This window comes from Scyliorhinus canicula, unplaced genomic scaffold (assembly GCF_902713615.1).
Source record: "Scyliorhinus canicula unplaced genomic scaffold, sScyCan1.1, whole genome shotgun sequence".
NCBI lineage: Eukaryota > Metazoa > Chordata > Chondrichthyes > Carcharhiniformes > Scyliorhinidae > Scyliorhinus > Scyliorhinus canicula.
In genome coordinates this window covers 1,000,934-1,018,721 of record NW_024056010.1, presented here as the reverse complement: position 1 = coordinate 1,018,721, position 17,788 = coordinate 1,000,934, and the positions used below count along the sequence as shown (strand labels likewise).

At 46.7% G+C, this 17,788-nt stretch overlaps 1 non-coding gene across 1 annotated transcript; it reads right to left on the bottom strand.

Moving 5' to 3' along the window:
• Positions 1-17,308: 17,308 nt before the first annotated feature.
• On the bottom strand, positions 17,309-17,381 carry trnak-cuu. Its single transcript has one exon. It is a non-coding gene; the product is annotated as a tRNA-Lys (tRNA).
• Positions 17,382-17,788: the final 407 nt, after the last annotated feature.

Below are 17,788 nucleotides of genomic sequence, written 5' to 3'. Positions count from 1 at the left end.
GGGTCACACCTGCAGGATCGGCCTGGCTCTCTCCTGCCGAGATCTTTTACGGCAGGCCCATTAGAACACCCTGGAACCTGCCTGTTCCCAGATTGGTCCAGTTTCACCATCTGACTAAAGAAAGGACTATGTTCTAGCCCTTACTAACACCCTCAAGGAGCTCCATGGCCATGTCCACGCAGCTCACTCGTCACCGTCCCTATCACATAGCTTTCTCTCAGTGCAGCCTGGTAGTTATGTCATGGTCAAAAATTGGACTCGGAAAGGGTCAGAGCCACGATGGAAGGGGCCCTTCCAAGTTCTCCTTACCACCCCCACTGCAGTTAAAGTGGAGGGGCGGAGTGCTTGGGTCCACCTCCACCACTGTAAAAAGGTCGGTCACTAACCTGCCTCCTTTCCCCAGCGCTATTTTACAGGTGTGAAGCATGATGGGGTGGCTACACACCACCTGTTTGATGTTCGGCATCGCCTCGCGTGGAGTGACATCGGTGGCGGAAATGGAACAGGTGAATATCATCTACATCTGTAACCCCAACCGAAGTACCCGGACATTTCACCTCTGCAGAGGTGACGTTCTTCGCTGCCCCCATATACGAGGACGTGGCATGGACTCATGGAAGGTCATCCGGCTAATGGACCATGCAGGACTCATGAAGCAATTGCACCGGTCCCAATGATGGGAAGGGAAGACTGCATGGACATTGCCTTATTTTTGGAGTATATGTAAATTTGATTTTGGATGTGTTAACCTTGGTGCCTTACAGGTAAAATCAGACTGTGAGGAGGGGGTAGGAAGAGGTTGTGTGAGAGAGAGAGGGACTAGACAGAGGAAGGGCTGTGTAAGGAGGGAGGTACAACTAGAACGTAGGTTATCAGGAGATGTACTTAATTCATTTAGGACCCGAAATGAGGGAAACCTGGGCAGCATGAATCTCTTCTACTAGATCTACCACCGCTTGTATGGCCAGGGACGGGTTGTCTGCTACCCAAACCCCGCATCGGTGTCTAGGTTATTTTCTGTTTCACCGCTTTGGGGCACTCCCCAAACTGTGGTTCATTGTCAGAGTTCCGAGCCACCGTCCGAGCAAGTTACTCTTCCTTACGATCCGAGTTCGGCCCCACCAGCTATTCGCCTTCCCCTTCCTCGGGATAATTCCCACTCACAGCAGGATAACCTTCGACGGTGGAGGGCGTATGTACCTAGCCCCTTCACTCCCAATAGAGACTCCCGGTCGTGCGAGAATTGTTTCAGCAGTGAGGGGTACGGCTGTTTGCTGGTAGAGATGAAAATGAATATAACATGTCTGTTCTCCACTTGTACTGATCCAAAGTGTTGCATAACCCTGACATCAGGTCAATGTGCCTGTTACAATGCCACTTGTGTCCCGCTGACGCCAGGCATCCAGCTCCTTTATGGCTGGGCGAATGTCTCTCATATCACTGTTGGAACTAGGGCTTTCTGCAAAGCTAGGAGGCCTGAATGGGCGTTCCGAAGCTGGATGAACTGGGCTACTGGGGAATCCCTAATAGCCCCATTTCCCCACCAACTTGCTATCGGGACTCTAGTCCCTATTGTGGTCCCTTGCCCCTCTACATGGATACTGCACCACCAGTTGGCACGCTGGGCAGGTTCAGTTATTTGTGGCCTTACCATCCCTGGGCAACGAAACCTTGGGGGCCCTCGGGGCAATAACCAAGGAATTATCTCAACTCGGGTTGTTTGCCATGCAGAACCGGTATGGTCTTGACTATCTCGCCTGCATCTTTGCGGGCCTGGCAATCATCAAATGCGTGATGGGTAAAATGCAGGGTGCGCTGGAACGGATAGCCACCCCTAGAGTCTTGACGGTTAGGGTACACGAGGGTGCAGCGGCCGATGGGGTGCTGCAATAGGATTTAGAAATGCAGCAACGAGTTTTCTTAGCTGAGGGGCCATAACTACAGCTAGGAATGATGGGTTATCATGAAATGATAAAAGGAGGGAATGAGGAAGTGAACAAACGAATATGATGGACAGTTGGACCCTGAGGGTAATGTGTTCACAGACAGAGAACAAAGGGATGAGCACAGCATGACTAGGAAGGGGGAGGGGAGCTTTGCCTCGTGGAGAGAATAGTGAAAAGGATGCTGGGTAACAAGGGGCCGAGAATAAGTGAGCCAATTAGGATATATGACCAGGTCAGGAGGTGTGTAAAATGACCAATGGGAAGTTTGTATGCGAATCTTGATGTAATTTGAAGTATATCTCCAGTGTTCCTTTGTTCTGAGGTTCTCTTTATCCTGGGCTCTCAGAAGGCAGTGTGTGTGTCCTGAGGTCCTATGGATTGAGTCAGCCTTGCAATCATATCATTATTAAATGATATGATACCTGCAAATCCATCTCAGATTTTATTGAATCTAGACTGACAGCAAATTAATCAGGGATTAACACACCCACCCTGCCCATGTAACTAACTGTTTTTTAGAGGGAAAATTGTACCCACCTCTACCACTGCCCCTGGTAACTCATTCCAGATACTCACCACCCTCTTGTGCGAAAAAATGGCCCCACTGGTTTATTTTGTATCTCTCCCCTCTCACCTTAAACCTAAGCCCTCTGGTTCTAGACTCCTCTACCTTTGTTGGAAAGATGTTGATTGTCTACCTTATCTATGCTCCTCATTATTTTATAGACCTCTAAACCACCGATAAAACTGTGATGCGATCTCAGTTGATGTTAGAACTAGCGGGAAGGTCGCAGAATGGAACCCTAGCTCAAAAGAACCTAACTTTTACCTTTTTTAATTAAACGTGGAAGATGAGACACAGGACCGCTATTTAGTTTAAAAATAAGTCATTTATTAAACTTGAAAAAATGGATGATGATACAATACTTCTTTACCCCTCCCCCTTTCCTTAACAAACATGCACAGGGTTTAAGATTAACAAGGATGACAAAGTTTATTTGAAGCTACAATGGTCTCATTGTGGTGGCATGGTAGCACAGTGGTTAGCACTGTTGCTTCACAGCTCCAGGGTCCCAGGTTCAATTCCCAGCTTGGCACTGTCTGTGTGGAGTCTGCGAATTCTCCCCATGTCTGCGTGGGGTTCCTCCGGGTGCTCCGGTTTCCTCCCACAAGTCCTGAAAGACATGCTTGTTCGGTGAATTGGACATTCTGAATTCTCTCTCTGTGTACCCGAACAGGCGCTGGAGTGCGGTGACTAGGGGCTTATCACAGTAACTTAATTGCAGTATTAATGTAAGCCTACTTGTGACAATAAAGATTATTAAGATTATTAAATTAAACTTGATTAGGAAAACAAGCTCACAGCTTAGAAATAGCTGGGTTAGTCATAAATCAGTTATGAGAAATCAATAAGAATATTCCCTTCTCCAGGTTGGGACTTCTGTAAGACATCATCGTCCAATAACCTTATAAAATCTTCAGAAATGATTTGATTGTGTTCAGAGCCTTCTCTCTCCTGAAGAAAGCTTCCTGGCTTGAGAAACACAGGACAGTGTCGGCCTGTTATCTCTGCCAAGGACATGTCTCCAGCACAGAACCTGAATCAAGATAAACTTGATCAGTTGGGGGGGATCTCAGGACCCATACGTAAAGTAGACATCTGGGTAAAGGTTAAACAGGATGTCTGAGCAAGAAATGAACCAGAAAATGACTTCCTGGTTTCTGACTGAACTTGGAAGAATTGCCTTTGAACATCTGTCCCTTTCCAATGAATTGTTGAATAATTAATGAGAATCTCCAGTCCCGGAGATCAGCATCTCCCTGATCTGGGACCAGTAAAACATTCAGAGGAAACTCACCTCCAGTCCCGGAGATCAGCATCTCCCTGATCTGGGACCAGTAAAACATTCAGAGGAAACTCACCTCCAGTCCCGGAGATCAGCATCTCCCAGATGGGGGGTCCAGTAAACTGTTCCCACCTGATCCAGGGTCAGATGTCTTTTCTGTCGATTTAGCTGATGTATTATATCTAAACTGTTGCTTCTTAATCAACTGTTTCAAAATCACCTCTGATTTCGACCCCCTCTTTGGATAATCTGTGACTCCCGGACACTTGTCCATGAGAGTAACGGGAAGGTCTGAGAACTCAAATAATCCAGAATAATGATGAGGTGTTAGTTGTGGCTCAGTGGTTACGTTCTTATCTCTGAGTCAGGAGGTTATGGGTTCAAATCTACCTCCAGAAACATGAGCATCAAATCCAGGATGATATTCTGATGCAGTCCTGAGGAAGCACTGCACTGTCAGAGGTCCCGTCTTCCAGATCAGACCTTCAACTCTGGTCCCCATCTGCCCTCAGGTTAGGTGTAAACGTTCCCATGATGTTATTCCAAAGAGCAGGGGAGATCTCCCTGGTTTACTGCTTAATAGTCATCCCTCAACAAACATCACTGAACAGATTCTCTGGGCACAATCACATTTCTGTTTGTGGGATCTCGCTGTGCACATTTGGTGATTGTATTTCCTACATTACAACAGTGACTACATTTCAAAAGAACCTCATTGGCTGTAAAGCACTTTGGGACATCCTGAAGTTGTGAAAGGCGCTGTATAAATACAAGTCTTCCATTAACAAAGGAGAAAAGACCCAACAATGGAACAGTCGGTAACAGGACATCAATCAGTCTCCTCTTATCTTCGCGAAATCATGGACTCCAACACTATGTGCTTGACACAAAGCTGATTTAATTCATCTCTATCCAGAACATTAAACTCCAGTTGCAGGGATTATTAACATCAACCGAAACAAACTCCAACTGTCAGAATGAACATGGTTCAGTTCTGGATGTGATTCACAGCAGCAAGAACAGCAGAATCCAACGCGCTATAAATTCCCCTTCAGTGTCTAAAGGTGAAGTGGGGTTCCAAGGAGAGGGAAGGGGAAGTGCGCCTGGTCGGATGCTCTTTTGTAGGTTTGGTGCAAACTCGATGGGCCGAATGGCCTCCTTCTGCACTGTCGGGATTCTCTGATGCTGCCAGAGTTGAGTTAATCTGGCATTTTCAGTTTTAACTCGATATTACACACATTTTAAATCCACTAGTAGTATTTATTGAACTACCATCAACTGCCAGGAGCAGTGTGTTGATGTTTCAGCTATTCTGGCTTTGGGTGACTGTGTGGAGTTTGTACATTCTCTCCGTGTGTTCCCTCCGGGTGCTCCAGTTTTCTCCCACCGTCCAAAGATGTGCAGGTTAGGTGGATTGGCCACGCTAAATTGCCCCTTCGTGTCCAAACAAAGGTTAGGTGGGGTTACTGGGACAGGGTGGAGGCATGGTCTTAAATAGAGTGCCGTTTCCTAAGGGCCAGTGCAGGCAAGATGGGCCAAATGGCCTCCTTCTGCACTGTAAATTCTATAATTCTGTAAGAATTTCTCTCAGTCTCATCCAATGGGTCTGTCTGGTGGTATTTTCCTGATGGTAGCACAGTTGTTAGCACTGGTGCTTCACAGTGCCAGGGTCCCAAGTTCAATTCCCACTTGAGTCACTGCCTGTGTAGAGTGTGCATGCTCTCCCAGTGTCTGCATGGGTTTCCTCCGGGTGCTCCGGTTTCCTCCACACGTCCTCAAAGACGTGCTTGTTAGGTGAATTTCACATTCTGAATTCTCCCTCTGTGTACCCGAACAGGGCACCAGAGTGTGGCAACTAGGAAATTTTCACAGTGACTTCATTGCTGTGTTAATTTAAGCCTATTTGTGGCAAGAATAAAGATTATTATGTGTTTGGGTATTTTAACCTCCTTGGTTCTACCTGTTGTTCCCTCAGATATTCCATCTGTTTTTGGTTAATGTGTCTGGAGTCTGAGTTCTTCCAGTCTGTCTCCAATTCTCCTTCCTGTCTGAGGTATAGGGGTCTAGGTAGCTTGGTGTTGTGATTCACGTTGTTTGGTTGTCTGCCTGTCTCCAGCAGGTATTGTATCTCGATAATGACTGTGCTGCTACCCTTGTCTTCTGGTCTTATGGACATATCCGTGTTGGATCCAACCTCCCGGATTGTGTGTCTTTCTCTCCGGGTAAGATTCTGTTTGTCTCTTGTATTTCACTGTGTCAGGGCAGAGACCTGATTGAAGGGATTCAAACATGGGAGTTCTGGGAAAGGTGGGCAAGGATTTGGGAGGTGGCAACATGTTCAAATAGTCTGGAGAGGAGAGGGAGGTTGAAGATGGGGCAGTAATTTGTAAGGATGGCAGGGTCAAGGGTTTTTTTTATTGAGGAGGGGGTGATGATGGCAGATTTGAAGGACAGACGGACAGTACCTGAAGAGTGAGAAATGTTGACAATATCCATGGACACAGGGTAGTTGGCTGATTAGTAGCTCAGTGGGAATAGAATCGATGGAGCAGGAGCTGGGTCTCATGGACAAGATGAGCTCTGAGAGGGCATGAGGGGAGATGGGAGAGAAACTAGAGAAAGATGTGGGTTCAGGGCTGGGGAAAGGATGAAATTTAGAGAAAGGGGAGAGTCACAAAGAAGCTCCACAAGCTCCTCACACTTCTTGTTGGAGGTGATGATGGAAGAGACAGGGGAGAGTGAGAGTACTTCAAAAGGAACTTGTGTCAGAGATATTAAAAAGTTTCAACACACTGGATTTACACAAATCTACTTTATTTGACTTTTTAGCCAGAATATTAGCCCCTGTAAATGGGCTGGAATTGTTATCAGCAGAAAGAGACCCAAATGAACATGGTTCAGTCCTGAATGTGAGGAACAGCAAATTCCAATCACTGTGGTTACTTGTGACCTCATTGGTGTCTCAGCAGGTGGGATAACTGAGTGAATCCCTTCCCACAGGGTGCGCAGACAAATGGCCTCTCCCCAGTGTGAATTCGCTGATGTACAGTGAGCTGAGATGATAGTCTGAACCCTGTCCCACAGTGAGAGCACCTAAACGGTCTCTCGTTTGTGTGAGCACGTTGATGGCTCATCAGATCCCCAGAACCTTTATAGCACTTCCCGCAGTCTGGACATTGGAACGGCCTCTCATCAGTGTGAACTTGCTGGTGTCTCAGCAAGTGGGCTGAAATAGTAAATCCCTTCCCACACTGTGAACAGGTGAATGGTCTCTCCCCAGTGTGAACTCGCTGGTGTCTCAGCAGGTGGGATGAACAAGTGAAACCCTTCCCACACTGTGAACAGGTGAATGGTCTCTCCCCAGTGTGAACTCGCTGGTGTGTGGACAGAGTGGATAACTCAGTGAATCCCTTCTCACACTTGAAGCAGGTGAATGGCCTCTCCCCAGTGTGACTGCGTCGATGAGTTTCCAGCTTGGATGGGGAAGTGAATCCTTTCCCACAGTCCGCACATTTCCACGGTTTCTCCTCCGTGTGACTGCATTTGTGGCTTGTAAGGTCTGAAGATTGAGTGAATCCTCGTCCACACACACAACACGTGTACGGTTTCTCCCCACTGTCAACTATGCTTTTTCCTTCCATGTTCAAAGAACGATGATATTCAGGATATGATAAATTGAGGACTCTGTCAGATCCTGATATGATGCTTGGTTTGAGTGTCCAGATTTTGAATCCTTCCGTTTGAACACCCTGTGAAACTGATTGAAAACAGAAAATAGGGAGTGAGAGAGAACCCACAAAAACACAAAGGCAGGTTGTCAAATTGATCTGAATGAATCTGATCATTTGTGGGGGGGCACGAGGAAAAAAATGGCCGTGAAAACTGCTGGATTGTCATAAAAACCCAACTGGCCTCTTTGGGAGGAGAGAGAAAGAGGTGAAGAGGGATTTTGTATATCTACAAGACATATCAAGAGAGTAGTTGGCAAAACAAATTCGATCTTAAGCTTCATAAACAGTAATATTGATACAGAAACTATGCTTCTGGTGGCACAGTGATTAGCACTGCTGCCTCACAGCGCCAGGGACCCGGGTTCAATTCCGACCTTGGTGACTGTCTGTGTGGAGTTTACACTTTCTCCCGTGTCTGCGTGGGTTTCCATCCGGTGCTCAGGTTTCCTCCAACAGTCCAAAGAAGGGAAAGTTAGGTGGATTGGCTTTGTGTCCAGGGATGTGCATGTTAGGTGGGGCTATGGGGTTACAGGGTAGGGATGTGGGCAGAGGCAGGGTGCCCTTTCAGAGAATCAGTGCAGACTTGATGGGCCGAATGGCCTCCTTCTGCACTGTAGGAATTATATGGTTCTAATTCTATTCTATGAATCTTTATAAAGCTCTGGTCACCACTCTTCAGGAAGGATCTGAAGGTTCTTGGAGAAGGTGCAGAGGAGATTTACCAGAATGGATCCAGCAAAGGAGGTTGAGGGGAGATTTGATTCAGGGACACAAGATTATGCCAGATTTCCATCGGGTGGACAAAGAAACTGTTTCCATTCACTGATCGTACAAGCAGTCGGGACACAGATTAAAGTTTTGGGTAAAACCTGGATTGAACTATATAAGATGCTGAGGGGTCTTGACAGGGTGGATGTGGAGAGGATGTTTCCTCTTGTGGGAGAATCTGAAACAAGGGGGTCACTGTTGCAAAGTGAGGGGTCACCCATTTCAGATGGAGATAAGGATTCCTTTTCGCTTCAGGGTTGCAAGCTAGGAGGTGTATAGTGCATAGCACTGCTGTCTCACAGCACCAGGGAACCCGGTTCAATTCCCACCCTGACTGTGTGGAGTTTGCACTTTCTCCCAGTGTCTGTGTGGGTTTCCTCCCACAGTTCAAAGATATGCAGGTTAGGTTGAATCGGTTAGGATTGTATTCGCTGGAGTTCAAAAGAATGAGGATAGATCTCATAGAAACCTATGAAATGTGGGCAGTGCAGTGGCTAGCACAACTGCCTCATGTCGCCGAGGGTACGGGTTTGATCCCGGCCCTGGGTCACTGTCTGTGTGGAGTTTGCACATTCTCCCTGTGTTTGCACGGGTCTCACCCACGTGGGTCTCATGGTAGACTGGTACAAAAGGTGAAGTCACATGGGATCAGCGGTGAGCTGGCAAGGTGGATATGGAACTGGCTAGGTCATAGAAGGCAGAGTAGCAATGGAAGGGTGCTTTTCTAATTGGAGGGCTGTGACTAGTAGTGTTCCGCAGGGATCAGTGCTGGGACCTTTGCTGTTCGTAATCTATATAAATGATTTGGAGGAAAATGTAACTGGTCTGATTTGTAAGTCTGATTAGTAAGTTTGCAGACAACACAAAGGTTGGTGGAATTGCGGAAAGAGATGAGGACTGTCAGAGGATACAGCAGGATTTAGATTGTTTGGAGACTTGGGGGGAGAGATGGCAGATGGAGTTTAGTCCGGACAAATGTGAGGTAATGCATTTTGGAAGGTCCAATGCAGATAGGGAATATACAGTGAATGGAGAGGGTGCAGAAGAGATTTACCAGGATGTTGCCTGGTATGGAGGGCATTAGCTATGAGGAGCGGTTGAATAAACTCCGTTTGTTCTCACTGGAATGACGGAGGTTGAGGGGCGACCTGATAGAGGTCTACAAAATTATGAGGGGCACAGACAGAGTGGATACCAAGAGGCCTTTCCCCAGGGTAGAGGGGTCACTTACTTGGGGGCATAGGTTTAAGGTGCGAGGGGCAAGGTTTAGAGGAAATGTACGAGGCAAGTTTTTTTTACAGAGAGGGTAGTCGGTGCCTGGAATTCGCTGCCGGAGGAGGTGAAAATGAAAATCACTTATTGTCACAAGTAGGCTTCAAATGAAGTTTCTGTGAAAAGCCCCTAGTCGCCACATTCCGGCGCCACTTCGAGGAGGCTAAAGGGTGCAGAGGAAATTTACCAGGATGTTGCCTGGTATGGAGGGAAGATCTTATGAGGGAAGGCTGAGGGACTTGAGGCTATTTTCGTCAGAGAGAAGGTTAAGAGGTGGCTTAATTGAGGCATACAAGATGATTAGATAGGATGGACAGTGAGAGCCTTTTTCCTCGGATGGTGATGTCTAGCATGAGGCGACATAGCTTTAAATTGAGGGGCGATAGATATAGGACAGATGTCAGAGGCAGGTTCTTTACTCAGAGTAGTAAGGGCATGGAATGCCCTGCCTGCAACAGTAGTGGACTCGCCAACACTAAACGCATTCAAATGGTCATTGGATAGACATATGGACGATAAAGGAATAGTGTAGATGGGCTTTGGAGGGGTTTCATGCTCGGCGCAACATCGAGGGCTGAAGGGCCTGTACTACGCTGTAATGTTCTATAACTGATTACGATTAGTAACATTGGGCCAAGGTAATACCCACATCCCAAGAAGAAATAAAGGAAAGTTGACAGTTAGAAAGGCAAATGCAATGTTCGCACTCATTTCAAGAGAGCTACAATACAAGATGAATGGGGTTGAGAAACATATCAGCCATGATCGAAAGGCAGAGCAAACTCCAAAACTCGATGGGCTGAATGGCCTAATTCTGCTTCTCTATCTTTTTTTTAAATGAGGGGATCTCATAGAAACATTTGTAAAAACATTGTTGGAATCCATCCCAGACCTGGATACAGATCAATTGATTCTTGGAGGAGATTTCAATTGTTTTCTGGACCCTAAATGGACTGGTCCAAGCTGATTCAACCACAACAAAAACATGAAAAAGGAATGAAACCAGACGGACCACCCGGCATCGACCCAGGCACCAGAAACAACAACGGCAAACCCAGCAAAAGATTTTTTAAAACTGTTCCCATCAGTAGATTGTAAAAGGATTACGGGACACAAATTTAAGATTGTGAACAAGATCTACAGGGGAGATAGGAGGTAGACATTTTATACAGTAAGTGATAATGATATGGAACTCAATGCTTACACACAAAGGCCGATAATCTCCAGGTCCCAGTAACCCGAATGGTGCTGTCAGAATTTGATGTGAGGATTGGTTGTGAGTTTCCTGTCTGTGAATCCCTTTCTAAGCCCCTGTGAAAGAAGTTTACAAAGGCATCACTGTCAGTCCAGAAATGAAATTCAGGAAAGATAAACATTTCTCTCGGTTTGAATTTGCTGTGTGTAAAACCTCCCCTACTAATCCCCTGTAAAAGGAGTTTCCAAAATTAATCAGTCAGTCCAGGATAGAAATTCACAACATTCGTCCCTCCAGCTCCCGGGTCCAGGATCACCGCTCATGCCCCCCCGCTGTATACTGACCCTCGTCATCGGCAGTCCCCTGATTTGAGGGTGATGTTGACTCGGGGTGAATTTCTGCCCTGGGTCTTCATGTGGCTGAACAGAACCGCAGAGCTTTGGACACATGGGGCAGGATGTCTGATAAGACAGTGAAATCCAGAGAGGAGGATTTGCTTCCTTTTCTTTCCATCTCTGCCACCGCTTTGCATCATCAATAAGACACTGGGCCAAATCGCTGGCTTTGAAAGCAGACCAAGGCAAGCCAGCATCACGGTTCAATTCCCGTAACAGCCTCCCCGAACAGGCGCCGGAATGTGGCGACTAGGGGCTTTTCACAGTAACTTCATTTGAAGCCTACTCGTGACAATAAGCGATTTTCATTTTTTTTCACTAATCCAGTTTGATGGACAAGTTGTCTCCATTCTGAACAATGGGGAACAAGCCCCTCCCACTCATTGAAACATCGGCCCGACAAAGATGAGAACCGCGCATGCGCCCTGATGCACATCCAATAAAGATGGCGGCCGTTAATCCGAGCCGAAATGAGGAGCTGCAGCTCCGCTCGGTAAAAACTGGGCCCCGTAACTTTTCCGAGGTTTGCAGCTTACAAGAGCTGTGCACAACGTTTCCGCCCAACCCCGCGATCTCTCGCTTCTTCCATATTGTTAAACGCCCCTTACGAATTTCAGCTCTGAAGACACAGCCCTTCTCGATCGCCATTGCCCACACTGCGCATGCTTCAATCCCAGCGGGCCCCGCCCCTCATTCACTCCGATTGGTTGGAGGACCAGTTCTCCCGTTGGTCGTCCGGTCCCGCCCCCCATCTTCCTATTGGTCGGGAGTTGCCGTCAATCACCCGAGCATTGCGATGGTTCCAGATGGTGAGAGCGGCCCCAGGCTCAGGCTGACTGGCTGATTGTCCAATAATAACAGTGAGAGTCTCAGTGGGACAATCAGACAATAATAGTGGAGATGGGGCCCAGAGGGGAAACAGCAAAGGATTCACTCACTTTGAGAGTAACAAACACAGTATCTTTCCAGTAATAAGTCAGACTGCAGTATGTGAGTGAACGTAATCATTGGATCCAATGTAGAATCAGAAGAGTCCCTCCAATGCAGAAGGAGGCCATTAGAACATAGAACGACACAGCGCAGTACAGGCCCTTCAGCCCACGATGTTGCACCGACATGGGAAGTCAAAAACTAAAGGCCATCTAACCTACACTATGCCATTATCATCCATATGCTTATCCAATAAACTTTTAAATGCCCTCAATGTTGGCGAGTGCACTACTGTTGCAGGTAGGGAATTCCACGGCCTCACCACTCTTTGTGTAAAAAACCTACCTCTGACCTCTGTCCTATATCTATTACCCCTCAATTTAAGGCTATGTCCCCTCGTGCTAGCCACCTCCATCCGCGGGAGAAGGCTCTCACTGTCCACCCTATCTAACCCTCTGATCATTTTGTATGCCTCTATTAAGTCACCTCTTAACCTTCTTCTCTCTAACGAAAACAACCTCAAGTTCATCAGCCTTTCCTCATAAGATTTTCCCTCCATACCAGGCAACATCCTGGTAAATCTCCTCTGCATCCATTCCAAAGCTTCCACGTCCTCCCTATAATGAGGCAACCAGAACTGTACGCAATACTCCAAATGCGGCCGTACCAGAGTTTTGTACAGCTGCAACATGACCTCATGGCTCCGGAACTCAATCCCTCTACCAATAAAGGCCAACACACCATAGGCCTTCTTCACAACCCTATCAACCTGGGTGGCAACTTTCAGGGATCTATGTACATGGACACCGAGATCCCTCTGCTCATCCACACTACCAAGAATTTTACCATTAGCCAAATATTCCGCATTCCTGTTATTCTTTCCAAAGTGAATCACCTCACACTTCTCTCCATTAAACTCCATTTGCCACCTCTCCTCCCAGCTCTGCAGCTTATCTATATCCCTCTGTAACCTGCAACATCCTTCCACACTGTCTACAACTCCACCGACTTTAGTGTCGTCTGCAAATTTACTCACCCAACCTGTGCCCTCCTCTCGGTCATTTATAAAAATGACAAACAGCAACGGCCCCAGAACAGATCCTTGTGGTACGCCACTCGTAACTGAACTCCATTCTGAACATTTCCCATCAACTACCACTCTCTGTCTTCTTTCAACTAGCCAATTTCTGATCCACATCTCTAAATCACCCTCAATCCCCAGCCTCCGTATTTTCTACAATAGCCGACCATGGGGTACCTTATTAAACCCTTCCATCAGGCAGAAGATACAGATGTCTGAACACCTGCACATCCAGATATAGGAACAGCTTCTTCCCCACATCTACTGAACTCCTCAACAATGTGTTCCCTGTAAGAATACTATTCACGACACCCTATGCTGCTCTTGTTTGGCATTGTTCTTCTCTGTAACCAATCAGTATATGTTGATGCACCACTGTCAGTTTACTCTGTCGATTATTCTTTTGTCTACTATGTACGTACTGTGTACGTTCCCTTGGCCGCAGAAAAATACTTTTCACTGTACGTTGGTACATGTGACAATAAATATCAATCAATCCATCAAATTACCTCCAGTCGGGAACATCACAGGTTCACACCAATCTCAGATTTGACAGCACATTTTCAGCATTCACCATTGTTCTTCCTGACTCTGAACACAGAACATACAGTGCAGAAGGCAGCCATTCGGCCCATCGAGTCTGCACCGACTCACTTAAGCTATTACTTGCATCCTATCCCCAATAATCCAACCTAAACCTTTTGGTCACTGAGGGCAATTTATCATGGCCAATCCATGTCTTTGGACTGTGGGAGGAAACCGGAGCACGCGGAAGAAACCCATGCAGACACAGGGAGAACGTACAGATTCCGCAGAGACAGTGACCCAGTGCGGAATCAAACCTGGGACCATGGCACTGTGAAGCCACAGTGCTAGCCACTTGTGCTACCATGCTGCCCGACAGTTGTAAAGGAAACATCTGTTCCATATCTAGGAGCTCTGAACAATGGAAGAGTGTGGCTGGGACACATTTCTTACATGCCTCAGGATTTAGCCACACGGGGACTTTGCTCTCAGTGAAGAGAGATGAGATAGACCAAAGTGTCATTTGTCCCTCTCAGTGTGACCCTGAAGGACTGTGTCCAGGCTGAAGTTCTGTTCCTGCCGTATGATCCTTCATTTCTTTCTGAGCTCCAGACAGGTGATGTTAAACACTCAGGTGGGAAAGATAAAAATCTGCAACAACGTTTCAATTCAAACAAAGTTGATTTATTTCACATTTATTCAGAATAATAAACCTTATTAGCAGATATAGACAGTCAGAGTGAACATTATTCAGTCCTGGGCATAATGAACAGCATCAATAAGGGTATGATCTAAACCTTGTAGTTGCTTGTGAACTCACTGGTGTGTTTGCAGGTTGGATGAGTGAGTAAACCCCATTTCACGGACATTACAGGTGAATAGCCGCTCCCCAGTGTGAATTTGATGGTGTTTCAGAAGATAAGATAAGTGAGAAAATTCCTTCCCAGAGACGGAGCAGGTAAAGGGCATCTCCCCACTGTGAACTCTCTGGTGTGTCAGCTGGTTGGATGGCTGACTGAATTCCTTCCCACACACACAGCATGTGAATGGCCTCTCCCCAGTGCGAACTCTCTGGTGTGTCAGCAGGTTGGATGAATGAGTGAATCCCATCCCACATACTGAGCAAGTTAATGGCCTCACTGTGAACCTCCTGATGTGTCAGAAGGTTGTATGAACGTGTGAATCCCTTCCCACATTCAGAGCAGGTGAACGGTCTATCCCCTGTATGAAGTTGCTGGTGTATCAGAAGGTTGGATGAATTAATGAATCCTTTCCCACAGTCAGAGCAGGTGAATAGCCTCTCCCCAGTGTGAGCATATTGGTGTGTTAATAAATTCTTTTTGTTTTTAAAGCTCTTCTCAGAGTCAGGTCAGTTAAAAGGTTTGTTATCAGAATGAACAAGTTGATGTGTCTGCAGGTGGGATGACTGAATGAATCCTTTCCCACACAGGGAGCAGGAGAACGGTCTCTCTCCAGTGTGAATACATTGATGTGTTAGCAGATCCTTTTTACATAAGTCATCACTGTCAGTCCAGGCAAGAAATTCTGAACAGACAATTCTAGTTTCTCTGGAACATTTTTTCCTCTCTTGTTCCCCCAAAGCTGTAAGTCCCCGTCCCACACACTCTCCCTCCTCCCTGGACTGAAATCCAAACCCATCTCACCATCTGCACCATTTCTCCCTCCCTCTCCTCTGCCTGGGTTCAGTTCTCCAGCTCCTGTCTGCAGACTGACAAGAAAACCAATGGGTCTTATTGGGGGGTTTGGGTTCTCACCATTGTCCCCACTCCAGGCGGCTCTCATTCAGCCTCTGGGAGCCGCACTCACTCTCACTGCGGCTGCGCTCAGCCCGCAGCAGCACCGCGCATGCTCCGCACAGAGAGGCGACTTCCGGGGGCGGGGCATTGTGACGCCTGCGCGTTCTGGCTTCTGTGACGAAGATAGGGCATATTCATACGCGCCCGGCATTCTGGGTAGCTCTATCCGCCATTATTTCATTACGTTCTTCAATGTGATAACTTGGTTCCGGTACTTCTGATACAGTTCGGTGTTTGTACCGAATGTGGCAGCTGCATCAGTGTTTTTCTCTCTGATCGGCCCCTGTTAACGGCTGTAATCTGTTTACGGGGGTGATATGCCGCAGAGCGCATGCGCAGCCGCCATCATTCTCAGCTGAATGTGCAGCAGGACGCATGCGCGGCCGTCCTGGACCCGGAAGCCGGAAGAGAGAACCTTGTGAATTTCTCTCCTGGACTGAGAGTGAAATTCCTTTGGAAACTGTTTTAGAAAGAGGAGGATTTACTGACGGGAACTTTAAACCAAACATCACATCATCCTCTGACTGAGTTACTCGATTCATCAGTACCTGAGTATCATTGGGAGGTAAAGTGGTTTGTCTGTTCTGTCTGAGCACAAAGATTTCAGATATCAGAGTGGCTGGGAAACTTTTAATGACCATTCCAGGTTAAATTTGAGACTAATTACACCGATTGCATTGGGGAAGTTAAATAATTTGTTGTTGTACTCTTATGTATTCAGGTAAATTTGAAAATTAGCATACTTGGCAGCTAAACTGGGCAAACTGCTGACCTTGTCAGTAGTGAGTTACTGTCGGGGTTTTATTAAAGTTTGATGTTCCTATTGCATTTTATTGAGCTCATCATGGCTGCAAAGTAGGTATTCAGCGTAATCTCAATTTCCAGATTGTGAGGGCAGCACAGTAGCATTGTGGATAGCACAATCGCTTCACAGCTCCAGAATCCCAGGTTCGAATCCGGCTTGGGTCACTGTCTGTGTGGAGTCTGCACATCCTCCCCGTGTGTGTGCGGGTTTCCTCCGGATGCTCCGGTTTCCTCCCACAGTCCAAAGATGTGCAGGTTAGGTGCATTGGCCATGATAAATTGCCCTTCGTGTCCAAAATTGCCCTTAGTGTTGGGTGGGGTTACTGGGTTATGGGGATAGGGTGGAGGTGTTGACCTTGGGTAGGGTGCTCTTTCCAAGAGCCGGTGCAGACTCAGTGGGCCGAATGGCCTCCTTCTGCACTGTAAATTCTATGATTCTATGATTTAGATCCCTCAGAATATTTAAAAAATATAAATTTATATTTTTTTCCAATTAAGGGTCAATTTAATTTTGCCAAGCCACCTAACCTGCACATATTTGGGTTGTGGGGGTGAAACCCACACAGACAATGGGAGAATGTTCAAACTCCTCACAGACTGTGACCAAGGGCCAGGATCAAACCCGGGTCCCCAACCACTGTGCCAGCATGAAACTCCAGAATTTTATATATTTAGAATAATCTTTATCATTGTCACAAGTAGGCTTACATTAACACTGCAATGAAGTTACTGTGAAAATCCCCTGGTCACCACACTCCGATACCTATTCAGTTACACAGAGGGAGAATTCAGAATGTCCAATTCAACGAACAAGCATGTCTTTCGGGACTTGTGGGAGGAGACCCATACAGACACTGGAAGAACATGTAGACTCTGCGCAGACAGTGTCCCAAGTGGGAATTGAACCCCGGCACCCTGGTGCTGTGAAGCAACAGTACTAACCACTGTGCTACCGTAAACAGTTCAGCTCAATGTTCTCAGATTAAAGAAGCTGAAGCACCCAACGTGGGTCTTGAACCCACGGCCCTGGGATTAAGAGCCCCATGCTCTACCGATTGAGCTAGCTAGGCTGCTTTTCTTAATTTCATTTTGGTCTCCCTTCAGTCTTTTCTGTTCCAAAGAAAACAGCCCCAGTTTATCCAAACTTTCCTCTGAGCAAACATTGGCAATTTCTGGCTGATGTTGTTAAATCCACTCTGTGCTCTCTCTGGTGCAATCTTCTGTGCACAGGAATCTAGCTCTGGTCTAACTGGTCCTGTCCTGCCATTTATCATGTAATCCTTTGCCTTGTTTTCCCTCCAGCTTTCTTCCTCATTCCTCAAGTGTTAAATCATTTTTGTGTCACAAGTAAACTTCTTCCTCATGTTCCTACATTTACTTTCAAATCAATGATGTAACCAGGAGTGTGAAGGGCCCAGTACTGATTCCTTGGAAACCGTCACTGGAAACAACCCTTTTATTTTCTCTATTCTTTATG